The sequence below is a fragment of the Octopus sinensis genome, linkage group LG10, assembly GCF_006345805.1.
Source record: "Octopus sinensis linkage group LG10, ASM634580v1, whole genome shotgun sequence".
Lineage (NCBI taxonomy): Eukaryota > Metazoa > Mollusca > Cephalopoda > Octopoda > Octopodidae > Octopus > Octopus sinensis.
In genome coordinates, this window is record NC_043006.1 from 4,998,514 (window position 1) to 5,022,513 (window position 24,000).

The 24,000-nt window shown below is 36.8% G+C and overlaps 1 long non-coding RNA gene across 1 annotated transcript in view; it reads left to right on the forward strand.

Moving 5' to 3' along the window:
- Nucleotides 1-9,467, forward strand: part of LOC118764946 — a 15,079-nt gene extending 5,612 nt beyond the window's left edge. The window contains exons 2-3 of the long non-coding RNA XR_005000786.1: nt 4,652-4,655; nt 9,334-9,467. This is a non-coding gene — a long non-coding RNA (uncharacterized LOC118764946). The remainder of the gene's footprint in view (nt 1-4,651; nt 4,656-9,333) is intronic.
- Nucleotides 9,468-24,000: the final 14,533 nt, after the last annotated feature.

Below are 24,000 nucleotides of genomic sequence, written 5' to 3' on the forward strand. Positions count from 1 at the left end.
GTATGTATGTATGTAAGTATGTATGTGTGTGTGTATTCAGAACGTTTTAGATCAGCATTTTTTTTTTCATGGCCGCAAATCTCTTTGAACTATGATCACAGGGTTCATAGTAAGCTGTACAACCTATCTCGAGTAACAATTTCACCTCACTACCATTCGCTGTCTTATTTTCTTTCTGACAACCTGCTGCATTTTCATATTGCTCACTTCCTTGGGTATCTTAGGAAGAAATTGTTTTTCCTGTGTCATTAGCATATCGAAATGTAACAGCGTAAAAAAAAAGTCAAGTCTGTAAAGTCAATGCAGCCGGTTCGTTGCAGTTCGAAATATATATTGCTCCCCAGATAGCATGCTAAATGAAATAGATTCTTTTCGATACTTATACTTAGCTCGGTAGAGTTACAGTTACTTTATCTGATTCCTATGTAAATAGCCCGAATTTTGTTGAAGCGATATTTCAACAGTCGCTTGCTGAAGTTCATATTTTAATAGACTAAACAGAAAAACGCTTATGTTCACCTTTACCAGAAGCCTGGGAATGAAGTCATTTCAAAGACATGTATATTGTAATGCTCATAAAATAGTTTTAGGTATCTATATACAGGGAGAGTTCACAAAAAAAACAACAAAAGACGAAGACAGGTGATGTACAAAACAAACAGATGTATTAGTATAACGCTCAGGAATAGAAAAAGTCTTTTACGTTTCGAGCCTACGCTCTTCTACAGAAAGGGAGACAGAAAAAACAAGGAAGAAAGGAGACAAAAAACGGGTGTAGTGGCTAACGATCTATCATGGCGACAGCCAGACAGAAGGGTCACACACGAGAGCGAAGAAGTAGGGGAGATAACAAAGTAAAGATGACCCCCCCACAAGACGAAGGTGCGTGTGTGTAATAAGAGAGTATGTATGTGCGTGTGAAAGAGATAGAAGCAAAACAAGAACAAATGCCATTTTCAATTCATGAATGATTTCAATTGCTTAGTAAATGTCTCCCAAATTGGAACTGTCCATCCATTTCAGTGAAACTTTAAGGTGTGTGTGTGTGTGTGTGTGTGTGTGTGTGTGTGTGTGTATAAACGTTTTTAATCACACACACACAGCTATATTGATAAATCGGGTATAGCTGATCATGTATGAAAAAAATGGAGACCAGCTCCCTCTGTGGGATGAAGTTAAAATTATTGACAGAGAACACCACTGGAAAATACGAAATCTAAAAGAAACAGCACATATGCTAGGACACAACAAATATGAATAATAAAAATAATACTAAACAACAACAACAACAGCATCAGAAAAAAACCTTGGGAATGAAAACCCACGTTAGAAATTTCCCCAAGACACCACCTGATGAAGGCTGGAAGGTATATCAGCCGAAACGTTGTGTTAGCAACAAACAAGATGAGGACAAATATCCGTCAAATGTAAATAATGTCTATATATGCAAACATGCATACATATTTGCGTGTGTGTATGTGTGTGTGTGCGTCTGTGTGTGTGTGTGTGTGTGTGTGAGTATGCATGTATGTGTATATGTGTGTGTGTGTGTGTGTGTGATTAAAAACGTTTATACATACACACACACACATATACACATACATGCATACTCACACACACACACACACACACACACACACACACAGACGCACACACACACATACACACACGCAAATATGCATGCATGTTTGCATATATAGACATTATTTACATTTGACGGATATTTGTCCTCATCTTGTTTGTTACTAACACAACGTTTCGGCTGATATACCTTCCAGCCTTCATCAGGTGGTGTCTTGGGGAAATTTCTAACGTGGGTTTTCATTCCCAAGGTTTTTTTCTGATGCTGTTATTGTTGTTGTTTAGTATTATTTTTATTATTCATATTTGTTGTGTCCTAGCATATGTGCTGTTTCTTTTAGATTTCGTATTTTCTAGTGGTGTTCTCTGTCAATAATTTTAACTTCATCCCACAGAGGGAGCTGGTCTCCATTTTTTTCATACATGATCAGCTATACCCGATTTATCAATATCTCCCCGTGACACAGCTTTGCGATGTTCCTCTACCCTTATTTTGAGGGGGCGGCATGTTTCGCCTTTGTATAACCTACCACAGCTGCATGGGATGGATTACACAGAGTTCTTGGTCATATTTTATTCTATTGGTGGTTTTACTCGAAGGAGGTACTTGAATACTGTCTTGATGTCATATGAGCCGCATATCTTTTGTATCTTTTCAGAGAGGCCTTTCACACAGGGTAGACAGGCTGTGGACAGTTCATTGGTTTCATCCTCTCTTTTCTTCATAATCGGAGTGGAGAGTATGCGTTTGGGGTAGTCATTGCTTAATAGATTTGTTACTGAGCTCGATCATTTCTTCGTGGTGGGTATCACGATCGCTACTTATATTCATTGCTCGATGTTTTAGGCAGTTATCAATCCCTCTCTCTACACTGTGTGGAAGGTGGGAGTTGAAACTGAGGTATCGTCCAGTGAAGGTCAACAGTAATTAATATTAGTAGCTGTCCCCTCTCTACTACTTCCATATTCTTCGATCTTAGACTAGTGACCGCTTTCTAACTCGCTTTAAGAATATTCTAGAAGTAGTTTTTCTTACAGACTACGAATTAGATATGTTTTTCCTCTTCCTTTTAATCTGTGTTTGGTATTGTCACAGTATTGTAAATAGGCTGTTGTGATGAAATACTTCAGCTTCGTTCTAAATAAATAACGGTATTCTTTATTTACGAAATCACCTCCAAAACACATACTTTTTCTCTATGAAATTTCTAATGTTTTAGTATATTTGCCAATAACTCTTTTTATATGTAAATCTGTATATATGCTGAAGCAGTACACAACGAAACACATCACACTTATAATATAACATTTCTCCCCTATTTTGTTTATAAATATTTATATGTACTCATACGCTAAAGGAGGAAACGATCGTGTACGTGAAGACAGACATACAGAGAGATAAACACATAAAACACCACATTTAAACACACACAGACACGCATATATGCATAGACTTTCATACTCTCACACCAAAATATACTATCTACATACGCAAGCATAAATACACAGAAACAACTGCACATGCGCAGACGCATACACACACGTAGCTCGTATTCGTCGTCAGCTACCGATATTAATTACTGTTGACATTTCATCCATCAGAATGCGTTACTAACTGCGCCCCTTTCTGAATCACATGTCCTGGAAGGTCTGTCTGATTAGGGTATATTTCCTGTAAGCCTTTTCTCTATCTTGCTCGTTAGATTAACGAGATTAACCGACCATGAACTGGGGACTTCGAGTAGTATTCTGAGATGTAATGTCTCTGTACAACGCCTGTATTATGGCGAGTCTGTAGACTGCGTCGGGAATACGATTATATTAAGGATGGATAAAAATTGCGTGTGTGTGTGTGTGTGTGTGTGTGCATATATTTTATGAGGATATCAGCTGAACTGCTATATATGCATATGTTGATATCTGAAAACGAAGAAGTGCACATGTGACAGTTTTCAGAAAGTTTCAAACTGTTCGAAGATAGAAAAGTTAGCCAGTAAAGGCGTATCAATACGTATGATACATTAACTAACTACAAACCTACCCAATTATATATGCATACATGCACATAGGTCTCTATATCTATATCTATATCTATCTATCTATCTATATATCTATCTATCATATCTATCTATCTATCTATCTATCTATCTATCTATCTATCTATCTATCTATCTATCTATCTATCTATATCTATCTACCTATCTATCTCTATCTATCTATCTATCTATCTATCATATCTATATCTATCTATCTATATATATATATATATATATATATATATATATATATATATATATATATACATATATATATATATGTATATATATGTATATAAAAAAAAATATATATATATAAACGTGTTTGTGTATGATGGAGAGAAGAAAAGAGAGAGAGAGAGGGGGATTATTTTCTTAGGTGGTGTATGTAATCTGTCTCCCAATTTAGCACCATCACCTGGCTATTTTGTACCTTTACTGGATAACTTCCGATCATCCTTCCAGCAGTTTCAGAGTCTCTGAAAATTGTCACGTGTGCTGTTCTTCCTTCTCTGTGCATAAGACGTGAACCGTCCCCCTCCCCCAAGCTCCCCACAAAAGTAAAATCTTAGAGAAATTGAGGGCGGAAACAGTAATTCTATGTCCAAGGAATTCTAATATCAACATCAGAATATGTATTTGCTCGTCGCATATATTCTTGTAATATCACATTATATAGCACTCACTGGACGGTCACTCCGGAAATAACTATTAAATGTTTTTTTGATGTGTGGTAATTTGTTAAGGTTTGACATTGTGACGATGTTTGGAACATGTTACCAGACATTGTCACTGTGTCTGTATTCTCTGTTGATCGAGACACTGCTGAAATGAATTGATATTTCGGTCACAGTAAGTCAGGCCCAGTATTCCCCAGCCAATTATTTTGTAGACCATAAATCAATGGAGTTGTCTCGGCTATCGTCATAATGGTTGTGATCACCTATCATATCAGACGCATGCGCTCGAAGTTTTCTGTTTTTATACTTTCTCCCCCCCCCCCCGCCTCCTTTCTCTCTGTTATTTCAAGTAAGTGAAGTGATCTAGATTATTGCCGGATTGTCATCTGAAAAACATGTCGATTTTTAGTTATTTGCGTGATGTTACGTAAATGTTCTCTCTGTTTTGAGTTTTACTGTTGTCTATATTGACTGACCTTGTTATTGCTGCTGTTGCTGTTGAGCGAACGGTCTTCGTCCCAGAGCTCGCAAGATTGCTATTCGGAAGACCCGAAGATGGATGGATGAATGCGCATCCAGGCTCAGCGGTTGCGTAGGAAGTCGGGGACAAGAAACAGGAAGAAAGAGTGAGAGAAAGTTGGGGCGAAAGAGTACAACAGGGGTCGCCACCATCCCCTGCCGGAGCCTCGTGCAGCTTTAGGTGTTTTCGCTCAATAAACACACACAACGCCCGGTCTGGGAATCGAAACCGCGATCTTCCGACCGCAATGTTATTGCTGCTCTTGTAAAACTCTGACAATGTTTGTTTTTCTATCAACAACAAGTAAAAACCGAAGTAGAGGTCAGCGTTGGTGGATACCAATAAGAAATTTAACCAGTAACGGAGCCTCTCTTACCGCTAGAAATAGATGTCATGTCTCCCTATAACGTCTTAAAACGGAAAGACATATTGGACAATGTAGTTCATGATAGACTATACCTACAAACAGATGGGATGGCCACAGCTGGAACATTTTTCATCATATATGTGCTCGATCAAGGTTGACCTAGGCTAACAAACAATAACAAAATCTACTTAGAACATTAAAAGTGATTGTCGTTTTATCCCAGAACAACTTTGATCGAGCAAAGACGATTCATACCCAACTATTCCGTATTTTAATATACCAGGTACGACTGCCGTGCGCTATGTGTCCATCCCTTTCTACAATGTGGGATTGAAGTGAGAAAAATTCCGCTGTTATTTCATGCAAGTTGTGCGACCACGTAAAGACTACTACGTTGAGTAGTTAAAAGTTATTAGTGATACTGGTGTTTGTTTATATATTTCTTTATTACCCACAAGGGGCTAAACATAGAGGGGACAAACAAGGACAGACATAACTGGTACTTAATTTATCGACCCCGAAAGGATGAAAAGCAAAGTCGACCTCGGCGGAATTTCAACTCAGAACGTAACGACAGAAAAAATGCCTATTTCTTTATTACCCACGAGGGGCTAAACATAGAGGGGATAAACAAGGACAGACACAGGTATTAAGTCGATTACATCGACCCCAGTGCGTAACTGGTACTTAATTTATCGACCCCGAAAGGATGAAAAGCAAAGTCGACCTCGGCGGAATTTGAACTCACAACGTAACGACAGACGAAATACGGCTCCGCATTTCGCCCGGCGCGCTAATGTTTCGGTCGGAATTCAGACTGTTTAAAATTATCGTGTGTATAATCATACGAAATATTCTATACTGTTGCTCAGTGTGCTGTACAGATATAGGATGTCGGACAGACCATCTGAAATCGATTTCTGAATTAGTGTTGATTTCTGAATGATATTTCTGTAAGACTGTATATAGAAAGTCGATCTACTATTTTCTGCACTTACTTTTATAGCCGAGAGAGTTTTCTTACGTCACAAATCGGCCCAGAATTTTGTTACAGAGGAATCGCACATCAAACTATGCTTAATTAGTTTAGGAACATATTTTCATTTACAATGTTTTCAGATATTCGCATGGAAAGAATTTAAAACACTCTTACAAAATTTTAATTTCTAGTGAAGGTGTATATATGATAAAGTGAATAGGAGGAGCAGGTGGCATATTTATTTTTAATTAATTGTTACTAACTCTTAGATTATTTGAAGCAATTCACAATTGTTAGAAACGAAGAATGTAAAAATGTAAACAAACCCCAAAACATATACAAATAACAACAATAAAAAAAATCACGAGATCACTTAGTCCAGACATGAAAGTTCTTTGGAATCTTGCTCTATCACTTCTTTCTGACCCCTAGCAACCTTTGACCCTTATTTGGCAGTAATTGAACTCTACTTAACATCACCGACTATAGCTGATCAGCGAAGCCTTTTCATCATATAACGACAGAATTTAGTTTGAAATGGCGGTCAAAGATAAACAGACAAGCTATAAAGAACGAAGAAGAACGGATGTGGTGCTGTACTGAATTTGCTTCCTTCCTACGCTGAATGGCAGCTGTGGGCGGAAATGGATCGGGTGGGGGTTACTGCTTAGACAACAGGCTTCTCGGCTTCCAGTCATTAAGAGCTTCTTCCTGCTGTCTAGTGCTATGAGTATTTACTTTTTAATAGATTGGCAATGATGGATTATTGATCCATACAACAGTGTCAATATGAATATGACGTTAACTAATTATATGACCTTTGTGATAACGATAATTGCTTGTGATAGTGGAAACGACAGAAACATTAAAACTGCGTTCAAATTTGAAACGCTCATCATAACATATCGGTCTCTCCGGCCTCGGAGATCTTGTGACGGCAATGGTGTTCTTTCTTCGAGACAATGTCATTAAAAGGGGACAAACAACCAAAAAAGAAAAACAAACAAATTATATCGATCTTTGCTCAATGAATGGTTTTAAAATCTCATCTAAGTATAACTTTCTGAGGTGATGTGGTATTAACAATTCGTCAATTCAGCAGAATTCATATTATTCACAAATAAATCACGTAAAGTAAGCTGTGACCGAATAAGTCATGCATGCTAAATTGGAGACAAAATGTATTGATTAAAAGCTGCCAATCAGAGAAGATACTTATTTCTGTACTACCCACAAGGGGCTAAACACTGAGGAGACAAACAAGGACAGACAAACGGATTAAGTCGATTACATCGACCCCAGTGCGTAACTGGTACTTAATTTATCGACCCCGAAGGGATGAAAGGTAAAGCCGACCTCGGCGGAATTTGAACTCAGAACATTGCGACAGACGAAATACCGCTAAGCATTTCGCCCGGCGTGCTAACGTTTCTGCCAGTTCGCCGCCTGAGAAGATACTGCTTTAAGCACAGCGATAATCTGATTAACTGATTATAGTAAGTATGTTTAGCTCTTACGAGGGGGTGCTGAAAAGTTCCTGTGGGTAATAAAGAAATGGGTATCATTTGTAATGGGTAAAAGAAAATACAGGAGGATAATTCTATTCAAAATATTTCCCTCTCAAATTCACACTCTTATTGCAGCAGTCCTTCAGTTTTCCTAAGCCCTGTAAAAGAAGTCAGAAGGTTGTGCTTCCAACAAGTCCTTTCGCGACACCCTTAAAGTCAGGAACTCTTCAGTACCCTCTCATATATACGTTTAACAATTACTCGAGGATTTAAATGATACGTATTGAAGTATTCTCGGCATTGAACTGGAGTCTGTGTATAATGAAAGTATTAATAAGATCAAGTGATGTGTGGTTAGAAGTAACAATTCAAAACCGCAAAACAATCTTGGAAAATAATTAATTAAAAAAGCTGCCAACTGGAGGGTTTAAATACTATGGAGTAAAAACTACTACCTTATTAATTAGAGTAGAAGGCATTGTGTTGGCCAAGGCAAATCCTAGCAAATTCGTTGGCAATTGGTCTTTTATTTATCTGAGGATCGATAATGAAACACTGGGTCGATTAAGTTCGATATGCTTGCGATTCGAAATATGTGCCTTCGTCTGTGTGAGTGTGTGCAGGTGTATGCGACTGTGTTTCTGTATGTGTGTGAAATCAATATCAACTTGAGGAAATCTGTAGTTTTGCGTAAATATTTGGGAAAATCTCAACGCAATAAGACATTAGAAAAGTAATAGGCCAACAGATTTAGGAATCCAGTAAAAGGCTTTAGTTCAGGTGTGCTTTTCGAACGGCGTAAACCGAAGTGGTTGCGCAAGACTGGCAGCTGTGTTTGGCCAGCCATTAGGCTAATGTCAACAAAATATATTCACTCGGATCAATTAAGCATTAATGTTATTTTTTCTCCAGCAGCAACAAGATACAATTACAAAATAAATAAACACGGGTCTATCAGCTGTCTTTTAACTCTTCTTGTAAACGTCAACGCGCCAAGTAATGAGTTGCGCAGGAAGTTTTACTACTCTAAAAAGGGCTCCCAACAAGCAGCACCAAGTGTATGCCGTTAGATACATTGTCTTCGGATAAACTTTTAGATATTACGATGGTGCAAATAATCGAAGAACTAGTAGCGTGAGGAGAAGAGATTAAACAATGATGGTATGAACTATTACAAGTGATACTATTTCTTTTACTACCCACAAGGACAAACTGATTAAGTCGATTATATCGACTCCAGTGCGTAACTGGTCCTTTTTTAATCGACCCCGAAAGGATGAAAGGCAAAGTCGACCTCGGCGGAATTTGAACTCAGAATGTAACCGCAGACGAAATACTGCTAAGCATTTCGCCCGGTGTGCTAACGATTCTACCAACTCGCCGCCTATTACAAGTGATACTGTTGATGCAAACACGCTGATGCGTGTGTGTGTGTGTGAATGCGCATGCGCGTATGTGAGTAGGATACAATCTTGCATTTGTGAATATTTGGCTAACCAAGAGAAAGGACGTTAACCAATTCGATGTTGACCCTTTTGGATTTAAGGCATTCTGTTTATCTATTTGGCTAGTATTAAAAGCAAATATAACATAATTCTTAAAATAAAGGAATCAAAGAATAGTATATAACACGCGGATTTGTTTTTTAACCACGTATACAAGGGGCTGCTGAGAAGTTCCTGTCTTTTAGGGTATCGCAAAAGGCCTGGCAGGAGGCCCAGCCTTCCGACTTTTTTTTTATAGGGCTTAGAAAAACTGAAGGACCGCTGCAATAAGTGTGTGAATCTGAGAGGGGAATATGTTGAATAAAATAATAATTAACTGATCCTCCTGTATTTTATTTTACCCAAAGGCAGGAATTTTTCCGCACTCCCCCACCCCTCGAACAACCTGCTTCGTATTAGAGGTGTTAGCATAAAGGTAAGGTTACTGTGTTAGTGCAGAAATCATTAAACACAGAACTGGGCACACAGAACTGGACACACACGTATTTGCCATTAATGTTATAGTTTTAAAAGGAAGACAAGTGGTTGATAGGATTATGAAGAAGATTTTAGGTTGTGGTTAGTTGGTAGTAAGATTCTGTAATATTGTGATTTATCAGAAATGACCATGAACTGACTGGTTGTACATACAATGTGGTATCAAAAAGTTACCGGACTAGTTCTGTAGCGCTCCAGCAGATGGCAGTACACGGAAGCGTGCGCAGAGAGAGCTAGCAGCGAACTTCATGAGACTGTGTATCGAGTGACATCGGTTTGCTTACTTCGCAAGTCGTGAAATTTGTGTTTTTGTGATCACGTGTTTGCTGTCGTCCGCGATTTTGTCATGGACAGGAACGAAGAGCCAACGTGAAAATTTGCGTTAAACTTGGGAACTGTGCTACAGAGATATTGAGCATGCTTCGGCAAGCTTACCGTTACGAAGCAATGTTTCTAGTAGTAGGGGCGCCCCAAAATCAGAAGAATGTCCCTGGAATAAGGTGAATGATCTGGAACACCAGGCACGAGTGTCACTATGAAGCGTTTGTGGGAGGACATTCTGCGAAAGCGACCGGATCTGTGGACAGAGAAGAAATTGATTCCTCACGACCACTATGCACCTTGTCACCGAGCTCTCCTCACTTGTGAGTTACTTACCAAAAACAACATGATATCGCTTCCTCACTCGCCCTATTCGCCAGATTTAGAACCCACGGACTTCCATCTCTTCCCCTAGATGAAAATGCAGCTCAAGGCTCGCCGTTTTAACACCGTTGTCGGGTTCCAGAGCGAATCGCTGAAAGTCCTCAACCTGCTTACGGAAAACGACTTCCAGACTGGTTTCCAAAAGTGGCATGAACGCTGTGACCGGTGTATTGCATCGCAAGGTGACTATTTCGAAGGAGATGATGTTAACAATTAGGTAAATGAGTTATCCTTTTTTTTTATTAAACATAACAAGTTCGAGGGCCTTTGATACCACTTCGTATGTCTTGTTTGTGTATACGGTCATGTAATTTGAAAGGGCCTTTGAAAACTGGTCAGAGTAGCAGCAGAGTTACTATCAAATATAATGTGTATATATATATATATATATATATATATATATATATAGATATATATATATATATATATATATATATATATATATATATGCATGTAAGCACACACACACACACACACATTAATATCCAAAAGTTCAAGATCATCGGAACATATTTTGAAAAAACGTACAAAATGGAAACAACTGAGAAATTCTGGTGAAACATTTTATTCATGTATAGTTACATTCATGGAATGACATAATTAGCTCAGCAACTAAAAGAAAACTAGGAAAAATCAGAGAAAAACTCTAAATGTTAGATTCATCGAAATGTCCACCCTTGGCTTTTTTCGCTGCTGAGCACACATTGGACATTTTTTCAACTAATGAAAGCGAATATTCGCTAGTAACATTTTGTAACTCCACTTGTAAGAGTGTCCATAGGGTTTCTGCATTTCTTGGTTTTCGCTTTTTGATTCTAAGATCCAATTCATTCAATACAATTTCGATGGGATTGCAATCGAGGGATTGGGCTGGCCATTCCATAACACTCAGGTTTTTTTTCATCCATTGTCTTCTGTAAATAGTTTTGCATAACTTAGAAGTATGTTTAGGATCGTCATCTTGCGTCAGCATGAAATTATTATCGATCAGTCTCGTCCCAAACGGAATGGCATGACGCTGGAGGATAGAGTGATACTTTTTTGGGTTGAATATTCCTGTTACTTGATGAATATCACCAACACTATTGCCTGCAAAACTCCCCAGATCATCATACTTCCCCCACCATGCTTTACAGTTGGAACTACACACTCAGGAGTCATCCGTTCACCAATTCTTCACTTCACATAAACTCTACGGTGGGATCTGATGATTTCAAACTTCGATTCATCAGCACAGAGGATTCGTTTCCATTGATCAACGGTCCAGGTTTGGGTATTATGGCCCATATGAGTCACATTTATTTACAAGTCAAAGCAGTCGCTTTCTGACAGCGCGCGGCTATTCAAACCGGCAGCAGTGAGTCTTCTCACGGTTGTAGAAGATACCTTAGCTTCACCATATATATGAGTGGGTGTATGGTAAGAAGCTTGCTTCTCAACCTCATGGTTCCGGGTTCAGTCCCGCTGTGTGACACCTTGGTCAAGTGTCTTCTACAATATCTTCGGGCCAACCAAACTCTTTTGAGTGGATTTGGAAGACGGAGATTGAAAGAAGCCCGCCGTTTATATATAAAGGGTAAAGACCCCCTTCGGTCATGAATGACCATGGGATTGCACCTAGAAAGTTACCCTCCTAGACACAAGTCCGGGCAAGGTTGTTTATGGAAGACCAGCAGTCGCCCATGCATACCAGCCTCCCCTCTCCACGCCACCAGTGTTATCCAAGGGAAAGACAGAGGTCGATACAGCTTGGCACCAGTGACGTCGCAACTCATTTCTACAGCTGAGTGAACTGGAGCAACGTGAAATAGAGTGCCTTGCTCAAGAACACAACACGCAGCCCGGTCCGGGATTCGAGCTCACAACCTCACGATCGTAAGCTCGACGCTCTAACCACTGAGCCATGCGCGCCATTATATATATATACATATATATATATATATATATACCTATTATATATAGATATACATTATATATATATCTATATATATATATATATATATATATAATATATATATATTATATATATATATATATTTTATATATATATATATATATATATATCAAAATAAGCAACAAGGATATCCAAGTTAGTGTAGTACAATCGTTTAATTCTACTTCATTTTATTAAACACTGTAAGTATTACATCAGTCTTAAAATGTAGAGCAATCTTCAGCCACATATAGAATTTTATTTAATTAAATAGACAATAAGGCACCCCATTTGATTTATATGGATAATACCATATCAAATTCTGGTGCCTTTAACTTAAGTACCATATTCATCTGAATCTAAATTTTGCTGAACTTACATATATATATATATATATGAATTTGTGTGTATGTGTTTATGTGTGTATGTATGCGTATACATACATACACAGAGAGAGAGAGACACACACACACAAGCACACACATTAAAAATGCTAAGATATTAAAACTTAAAATATGTATCCACAATTTATTAGTAACTTCATATAGTAACAATTGAGTGAAACATGTTACAATATCAATGAAAATGTTATTACTACAGCAACCAGTGAATTCTTGTAGCGTCCAGCTTTCAAATTCGAAAAGCATTGCAAGCATTTAAGAACATCACTATGTAACGCCCTAAGCTTAATGCCATCATTAACGAGTGGGAGTAATGTTGCAACATTCATGAAGGAAGACAAATTAAATAATATTGACATGAAGCTTGATAATATTAATTTCCATTTAACTTTGGTTTATATTTTTTCCATAAAACCTTTCCCTTTAATGGACCTTGTAATTCCACACTCTGTGCACATTTTAAAAAATAAGAAATATTTTAAAATTCCCTTCTCTGTAGTTATCCAGATCTTCGCTAAATGGAGTCCTTCTGTATTGCGGTTGCCTTATGTTTTGACCGTGAACCCGCACCCTCTCAATAAATGCGCTTCCGTTTTCTCTAATGTAAATATTTTTGCAGTTGTTGCATTCAGCAGTTTTTGTAAGATTCTTGCTGCTACATGTCATAGCGTGGTGCTGGATTTCGTCTGTCGTTCACCACTAGTACGAATATATTGACTGTTATTGCATAAATCTACTCAATCTTTTTCTACTCTCATTCTGGTAAAATTTTGCCCAGGTCAAGAACCGTTTTAAATTTTTCATCTGTTTTTTTTTTTTAATTTTGAACTATGGTTATTTTCTTATTGATTAATCGTAGTTGATGAGTCTGCAAAGAGTGGTATATTTTCTCTATCTATGGGTTACAGGTTATGAGTTATAACAAAGAGAATTTTATTATTTCTGGATATTTCCATTTCTCATGTTCAAATTCCGCCGAGGTCGACTTTGCCTTTCATCCTTTCGGGGTCGATTAAATAAGTACCAGTTACGCACTGGGGTCGATCTAATCGACTTAATCCGTTTGTCTGTCCTTGTTTGTCCCCTCTGTGTTTAGCCCCTTGTGGGTAGTAAAGAAATAGGTATTTCGTCTGCCGTTACGTTGTGAGTTCAAATTCCGCCGAGGTCGACTTTGCCTTTCATCCTTTCGGGGTCGATAAATTAAGTACCAGTTACGCACTGGGGTCGATGTAATCGACTTAATCCGTTTGTCTGTCCTTGTTTGTCCCCTCTGTGTTTAGCCCCTTGTGGGTAGTAAAGAAATAGGTATTTCGTCTGCCGTTACGTTCTGAGTTCAAATTCCGGCCGATATATATATATATATATATATATATATTATATATATATATATATATATAATAATATAATATATATATATATATATATATATATATATATATATATATATTATATATATAATATATATATATATATAATATAAATATATATTATATATATATATATATATATATATAATATATATATATATATATATATATATCTTATATATATATATAATATATATATATATATAATATATATATATATATATAATATATTATATATATATATATATATATATATATATATATATATATATATATATATATATATATATATGGCGCATATATAGTGAAGGCGCGTGGGTTAGTGGATAGGGTATTCGGCTCGCGAGCGTAAGGTCAATTCCCGGCGACGCGTTGTGTCCTTGAGCAAGACACTTTATTTTACGTTACTTCAGTCCACTCAGCTGGCAAAAATGAGTTGTACCTGTATTTTAAAGGGCCAGCCTTGTCACACTCTGTGTCACGCTGAATATCCCTGAGAACTGCGTTAAGGGTACACGTGCTTGTGGAATGCTCAACCACTTGCACGTTAATTTCATGAGCAGGCTGTTCCGTTGACCGTATCAGGTGGTACCCTCGTCGTCGTAACCGACGGAGTGCTCCTTTTTTTAAATATGTATAAATACATATATGCATATATATACATGTGTATATATAGAATAACTTAGAAAGGTTTTGGCCAGTATTGGCCCAGGCCATGTCTAACTTAATAGCACCACCTGGCGAAGTCTTTCAGTTCAGGATTTGGGCACCAAGGCCCATTCGAGCAGAGAGTTATTGTTTGCGGAGACATATCCGGGTGTGGGTGGTTTGTCCGGTACTGTTTGAAGGAATTTGTCCAAAGACTTCTTGAATTTTGTGTGGTCAGTTTCTTTTTTGACGTTATAATAATATCATTATTATATTATATATATATATATATTATATGTATATACATGTACACACGTACACACACATACGTCTCTCTCTCTCTCTCTCTCTCTCTCTCTCTGTATATATATATATATATATATATATATATATATATATATATATATATTAGAGAAAACAGAAGAATTTGCAACAGCATCTCTCCAGGAATCGAACTGTAAATCTTTCCTAAATGACGCTAGGTGTTTTCTACTTCCCCTCCAGTCACATTCAATTTATTCGGTTACTTCGTTTACTCATTTATTTAGTTGCTTACATAAAGTTAGTCACCAATTTCCCATTTTATTATTCAAGTAATATGTAGTTCGTTCATTCAGTTCCCTCACCGCTACCACTCAGTCTTTGTCGCATTTTCTGTATATCTAACGATCTATTTGTTACATATACTTACACGCACACACATGAAGTCACACGCATACATGAAAACATACTCTCACATACATTCAAACCCATAAATGTGTATGTCTCCGTATATCTTTGTTTGTTTGTATTTGTGTGTGTATGTGTCTGAGTGTGTGTGTAAATCTATTTATGTAAGTGTAAATATCTTTTTTTTTTTTTGTATTTTCCTTCCTGTTCTAAAATTTTTACTTTCTCTTTTCGTTTTTGTTCCATTCTCCCGTGTAAGTTCGTCTATTCCGTCAGCTGTTGTTTGCTTTTCCTTGACACTGATGACTGCGCCACCTGCTGAGGTTGTCAACAACTAATTTCTTCTGTACTCAGATTGATGCATCTGACTAAGAAAGATAACAGCCTGCTTACATTGTCTTTCACTATGCTCGATTTACTAAGCTGGTTTATAGTTACTTCGGACCATCGCCTAGTTTAGTATATAATTCATTGTAAACCCTTCACCAATACCACTCGGTATATTTTTCACACTATATATTTTCAAACTATATTAGTTCATTTTGCTGTAATGGATCTAAGCTTTGTAAACACAGTATACTTTCACTAACGAGCAATGCATACGACAATAATTTTTGCTCAAGTACAAGAGTATAAAAGCTGTGGCAAACCGAGTTGTATGACATACGTATCTCCCTCAACATTGTTTGAGACACTGGAACGTCAACAGAATCTACATCACCACTTTGGAAGGGTTTGAAAATACAAATGGTATTATTCTTCTATAAAAGGACTAAAATATGAGAAACAATATAAACGAAGAGACTAGAATTTGTTTATTGAAAATTGAAATTTGCAAAAAAAAAAAAAATTGGCTCGTAGACTGAAACCGCAAGCTCACTTTGCAGAACAAATTTGCTTGTTTCTTATATTTGGCCTCATATAAATATTACTTATTTGCTGTTCAATCAGAAACAGCAAAATGACTGATAGTTTCGACCCCGTGACGATTTATTCCCCCAGCATCGTGCATAAGATAGCAGTATTTTACAAGATCTGTGAAATTGTTCATACAACCTTCTCTGTAAAAATTAACATTGTGCCTTGTAAATATATCGGTGTTTATATTTGTATAAAATCTCATTTGATGAAATATAACAGTTGAACAGGTAAAGTCCCCGGATCTCTTCCGTTAAGGTTCACATATTGTTTTGTGTCCTTGAATACTTTCCAAACATTTCATACCTCATTAAGGAAGCATTATTAGCTTTCCAGTAAATAGATTTATTTTTGACAACTAAAATCTAGCAAATTCTCGAAAGCATAAATTTCTTTTATAAGTATTAGTAAAGGTATTAATATATGTAGTCGGATTATGTGATGTCATAAGAAACTAAAAAGTACTTACATCATGCAATTTATAAAAATTACTACGAAATGAAAGTGGAGCTTTTTTCTTTTTTTTTTTTTTAACAGTTACATTAATACTGTTGCAGAACGAAAGTGTCAGTTTGATAATTTCGCGTAAAATTTAAAGCTTTTATTGAATTAGCACATGATTAATGATTTAGCTGCCGAGTGTTTTTAATTTGAACACTGGATATACTTGAATGTTTTGGAGTGTTAGGGTCTGGGGATAAAAATAGTGTAAATAGAAGTGAATTGCTTTTTTCAAAATTTATTTTGAGGCGTTGCAGGAGTAGATTCAAATTTTCATCATGGTAGAAGGATCACTTATTAGTACAAACTCACAGAATATACCATCTCGTACAACAATGATTTTATTATGGTCGAAATCACATCATTATACTTAAGAATCACCTTTTTTATTAATGATACAAATTACGTCGTTGTCGTCATACATTGTACGCCTGCAGCTCATTGGTCACACGAAGGTCTTCCCGATTACGTGCGAGTTCCCCTGCTGCCTTGTCACATTTGTCCAACCAGCTCTTGATACTGCTCATCCATTGCGTTCTTTGCCTGCTTCTTGATCTACGACTCTCTACTCTTCCTTCCATGATAATATTTTCCAGACCTCTGATTCTTCGAATGTGCTAACCCTTATTCGAGGTTAGGCAGCGAACTGGCAGAAACGTTAGCGCGCCGGGCGAAATGCTTAGCGGTATTTCATCTGCCGTTACGTTCTGAGTTCAAATTCCGCCGAAGTCGACTTTGCCTTTCATCCTTTCGGGGTCGATAAATAAAGTACCAGTTTCACACTGGGGTCGATGTAATCGACTTAATCCGTTTGTCTGTCCTTGTTTGTCCCCTCTATGTTTAGCCCCTTGTGGGTAGTAAAGAAATATATACTAACCCTTATTCGAGGTTGCAATTTGGGTGGGTAAGTCATTACTCGAAGTTAAAAACACAAATATCTGGCACCAAAATAAATTATTATACTATTTACATTATATTTAAGAAAACGAATTATATTTAAACTTAAGAACAGCTCAGAAAATGGAAAAATATTTCAATGAAATAATGACTTCAATATTAGGTTTAGACCTCTGGATGTATTTAAGGTAGAATTAGAAAAACAAACGAAAAAAATTGCGGCCACTATAGAGCGATTTCTTCATGGAATAATTGGTCAGGGACCAGTTTATAGTGTCGACGATGTCTTTGAATTCCCATTCTAATCAGAATAAGACTAATAAAAATCTATCATGCTAGTTAAAAGTACATTTATATAGACCCCTTGAAATAGCAAAAATAGATGCTATTTTCCCGATGGTTTTATGTACTGCATGAATGCCAGTACAGTATAATCCTTTTCTTTATGAGTGGGAGCCTTTATGGTCCCAAACGTGGACATACATAGATCAGAAAGATACCTAGTTAACATTCTCAGATCAATTTATTTATATGCTTATTTATTTTGATTCAATAAATTGCATATAAATTTCGCTTCCATTTATTTATCTGGTGACAGTGTGCATTTATAGACACTTCGAGACAATTTTTGCGGGTACCTTAAGAAAATCTTTGATGGATGAACTATATCACTAATGATCGACAGTGCAATAGCATGTACCATACGATGGTAAACCAAATATAGCATTTTTACTGTTTCTCTATCATTTCAGCATTGGTATATACATTTTCTACATTATTATATACGTATTTTAGTTTTGTATATTTATATTCTACCGAGGTACATAGATAACACATTGTCAGACCCAGTTATAAATTACAAAGGAAAATTTACCTGCGGTTACATTCGGTATCAATTTTGAATAGTACCAAAATGTTTCTACATCGACAAAATATAACTAATACCTGTTGTATGTAAGATTCCTATATCGTTGTGGGTCGGGTCTAAAATGAAATTAGTTTGTTGGCATTTTAACTGGATTTTTTTTTATTGGCATATATTCGCTGAACTGACAAAAGTAATTTAATAAAAACCGAAAGAACAACATTAGGAAACGAACGGAAACCTAATATTTTTCATTAAAAAAAATAGTTACGTCGAGTAGGCTGTCAACCGGATCATTTTAGGATAGAAATATGTGGGGTTTTTTTTTGTATAAATTTATATATTATGATTAGATGTAATACAGATCAATAAAAGTTCAATTTCTGATTAATTTTTCTTTGGAAGTAAATGTGATTTCTTGCTACTGAAATTATTTTAGACTAAGTTCTCTTGTTTGCATTGTATATATATATATATATATATATATATATATATATATATATATATATATATATATATATATTAGCCACTACACACATTTTTTTCTTTCCTTGTTTCTCTCCTTGTTTTTTCTGTGTCCCTTTCTGTAGGAGAGCGTAGGCTCGAAACGTAAAAGACTTTTTCTATTCCTGAGCGTTATACTAATACATCTGTTTGTTTTGTACACCACCTGTCTTCGTCTTTTGTTTTTTTCGTAAACTCTCCCTATATATATATATATATATATGTGTGTGTGTGTGTGTGTGTGTGTGTGTGTGTGTGTGTGAGGCACAATGGCCCAGTGGTTAGGGCAGCGGACTCGCGGTCGTAGGATCGCGGGTTCGATTCCCAGACCGGGCGTTGTGAGTGTTTATTGAGCGAAAACACCTAAAGCTTCACGAGGCTCCTGCAGGGGGGGAGTTAACCCTGCTGTACTCTTTCACCACAACTTTCTCTCATTCTTTCTTCCTGTTTCTGTTGTACCTGTATTTCAAAGGGCCAGCCTTGTCACACTCTGTGTCACGCTGAATCTCCTCGAGAACTACGTTAAGGGTACACGTGTCTGTGGAGTGCTCAGCCACTTGCACGTTAATTCTACGAGCAAGCTGTTCCGTTGATCGTATCAGCTGGGACCCTCATCGTCGTAACCGACGGAGTGCTCCTTTATATATATATATATATATATATATATATATATATATGTTTTTTTCTTATTTTACCTGAAGACATTGATAAAACAAAAGACATATTTTCTTACGGGAAAAGATTAAAATAATTGTTCAATAGACGTGAACGTTTTCAGCTGGTAGAATATATTTACTACATGATAGTTGAAATGTAATTAAGACCAGCATTTATATAATATAAGGTAATATATAATTCGCTTAATGCTTTCTATGGTAATCGATAATTAATTCATGAAGGTGTATAAATGACGCAATAAACAAATAGTTTTCGATGCTCAAATTAGTTTCTTGGAAATATGTAAGAAATTTAGTGGCTGTGGGAGTGGACGAGTGTTACTCAAAACAAAGTCCTTGCTACAATTGAGCAAGGTAACACAGGTAGGTCAGAGGCATGACCTTAGATAATTCAGGTGTGTGGCACTGTATTAAATATCATACGTAAAATATTTCTTAATCGAAATGTGTGTGTACTCCATTTTACATTTCTTCCTTCCTTAGTTATTTTATGTCACAGTTTCACTTCAGCTGACTTCAAAATCAAAGATCAAAATCAAAATCGTTCAACATCAATGGAAATTGTAGCCGTGATACCAGTGCCGGTGGCACATAAGAGAACCATCCGTATGTGGCCGTTGTCAGCGCCGCCCCGACTGGCCTCCGTGCCGGTGGCACGTAAAAAGCACCATCCGATCGTGGCCGTTTGCCAGCCTCGTCTGGCACCTGTGCAGGTGGCACGTAAAAGGCACCCACTACACCCACGGAGTGGTTGGCGTTAGGAAGGGCATCCAGCTGTAGAAACACTGCCAGATCAGACTGGGCCTGGCGCAGCCTTCTGGCTTCCCAGACCCCAGTTGAACAGTCCAACCCATGCTAGCATGGAAAACGGACGTTAAACGATGATGATGATGATGATGATGTAAGTTAATACGCGTTAAAACTATTCGTAACATTTTTTTTTGTACTTGTAAAAAATTGTGCGTTCACTGAGGAAAGTAGGTTTGAAAAAGCTGGTCTTCACTAATAATAATAATAATAATAATAATAATAATAATAATCCCCTCTATTATAGACACAAGGTCTGAAATTTTGGGAGTAGGGACTAGTCAATTACATCGACCCCAGTGTTTCACTGGTACTTAATTTATCGACTCCGAAAGGATGGAAAGCAAAGTCAACCTCTGTGGAATAATAATAATAATGATAATAATCATAATAATAATAATAATAATAATGATAATAATCATATTAAAAATAATAATAATAATAATAATAATAATAATAATAATAATAATAATAATAATAATAAATGCCCTGATGCAGCTTTTGGTCTTAACTCATTGGGAATGTTATCATGTACATTGTTTTGTCTTCGTATAAAATCGGGCTACAGCAAATATTCTGCTCAATACCACAGATTTGCTTGTCAGTTGTTTGACCTTAACCAGTTGAGCATGTCCCTTAGTGGCTGACGATATGTGCATCTCGGATCACAAGCAAAAGTAATGGGAGAGCATCATAGCTATATGTTGAGAGGAATTTTGAGGGGTTTGAATAATTCACCTCTGGAAACATAGGTGTTTCATTCAGCATCCTTAACCTTTATTTAGGGACTTTTTGAGCAGGATAGGCTACTTGACCTGAAGAATATTCTAACTAGGCCTTTCCTGCAAGGTCATGCGCTGTTTATCATGATATGAGATCACCATGTTGCGCACATATGGTTGTGATGCATGTGCATGGTATATCTTTATCAGACGGGTATATTTTATCCTAGTGTTGCTTTGATGGTATGCACTGCTCTCTCACTCAATAATAATGAGAATCGTTGTAAATTTTGTCTATTTTTAGCTTTTATATGATACACTTTCAAAGAATATCGTCTAACATATGTGCAAAGCCCATTATGTTTATGAGCAATTTTATTTTCTAAGAAAAAAGATGTATTTATTAATAACACTGTAAGGGAACTAATTTTTTGAATCTTTGAGAATTTACCCGTGCTCTGTGGAGTTTTCCTTACTACCTCAACATACGTAACTGATAAAATTAATGAAGATATTTGATAATTTTTCGTGGTCAAGGATAGAATCCGATAGAGAACATTTGTTGTGTGTGTATGCGTGTGTGAAGGATTGAGAAATATTTTGAGAAGTCTCGGTGTCGTAAGCATGGTTGAAGGAAAAAAAGGTAAGTGGTACGACGAAGTCGAGGTAAACATAAGTAGTTTAAATGACCAGAGAATGAAAGTAACTGCATCAGAAAGAGGCATTTGTTTATGAACTAGTAGTAGTTGTGAATTTTGTTTGTTATTGTCGTTTAGTCACGAGACATCCAATGCTTTTTTCAAGAAGGTAATGACAATCATTTCTAGCTGGCTGAGCTATCACGTACTTGCTCCATTACTGGCTCAAACGTAAGTGCTTATAGTATCTGGGACTTTCCAAGTGGTCAGTCAGCCAAACATTAATCAGGTTAACTTCTTTGATCGAAGGCGACACTTTATTTTCAGAGCAATATAACCGTGAATCGTTTCTCGTCAGTCAAATAGCTTTCTTTTGACGGGATATGAGATTATGGCATGCGTGGACGCAGCACGGTCTCATACAAGCAAGCAATATTCCAACGTGGGCTTTTGATATTTCGAGGACATTTAGTATCTGATTAGGGCTGAATGCTCTAAAAGGTAACCTTAATCTGTGTGGTGCAGTTTCTGAAACTCTCTCAACATGAGAGATCATGTGAAATTGTAATAACTAGCATGCGTAAAAGATGTTTTGTTTAAGGTTTCAGTCAGTGTAAAGTTTCAGTCATTGTATGGGTAACATAAAATCATTTTTGCACGACATCTGTATAAAGGAAGTTAAGAAATAAACCGTCATATAATAAATATAGGAATGTATACTAAGAGAATATAGGAATTGTGTGGGAGACAATAACAAACACGAAGTACACTATGGTATTAGTTCACAAACTGACAAATACCACCCATAGCCACAAAAGATAATTAGGGAATTTTTGGCCCTTCCCTCATCTTTATTAACGAGAAAATAAGATCGAGTTTGTATCCATTCTCCTTTCTCTGTCATGATGTTCAACAAGTTTAAAAAGTTTAAAACGATCTCAATTTCATTAAACATGACTACATTTTCGTCTCCTTATAATCTATACAGCCTCCCCCTCCCAGATGGGCTCTACCCTACCTCTATGAGAAACGCTATATTGGGTTATGCAGAATGCGAGTCGAAGATAGCGCTGTTGATTCGATTTACAGTGATATGAATATCGAAGGTGGTAGACATAGCTAGAAAAGTATCAAATCAGACACAATTGACGGCATTGCCACGACAAATATAACAAGATTTCTTTCTCGGAAATCCTTATGAGTGAAGAGCTACTGGTGTATTACATAGTTGAGTTATTAATAACTAAATATAGTTTTATAAAGGTTATACTGTTCGTTATTGAAGAAGGAGTGAGATTGAAGGATGTGACGTGTGATGAAGTGATTGCTAACTATTTCTATCGTCAGCGAGCTTTTAGGGATGGGACATATTGTAGATTAATTTAAAATATTAGGAATGTATCGTGGAAAAAATCCCGATAGATAAATAGCTATACAAATAGGTATAGAAGGAGCTGAAGAGAGAGAGAGAGAGAGAGAGAGACAGACAGACAGACAGACAGAGAGTGTAGTTCAACACGGAAGGGAGCTAGATCTAAAGTGAACTGCTTGAGAGTGATGAAGGGATGCCTTCAAGACCAGTCATCTTACTGAGTTGCAGACACTGGAAGACTTTCAACACTCGGTGGCCGAGCGTGCGTTTCGGAAAGCTTGACAAAGCGCTGAATTATGCCGATCATGAGAATTCTGGACTCAGCGAAGCAAATATCACTATAGTCTTAGTGTATTGGCCTGATGAGAAAATAATGTTTTATACAGTATTTGCAGAAGAGAAACAAGGAACGTATTTTAAAATAAAGGAAGGAAAGAAAAATAACCTGAGAACAATTTACAGAAATACAAACCCCTAGTTTATATAGCTCAGTACTTGATATAATTTCTCCAATATCGTTAAGGCTGCTTTTGAAGAATATGTTACAGTAATTTGTGATTAAGTCCTGTGCCTGAATCTGTATTGCCTTCTCTTTTAAATTCGAAATTGATGAATCATTTTTTTTTTTTCTGAACAGGAGTGGCTGTGTGGTAAGTAGCTTGTTTACCAACCACATGGTTCCGGGTTCTGTCCTACTGCGTGGCACCTTGGGCAAGTGTCTTC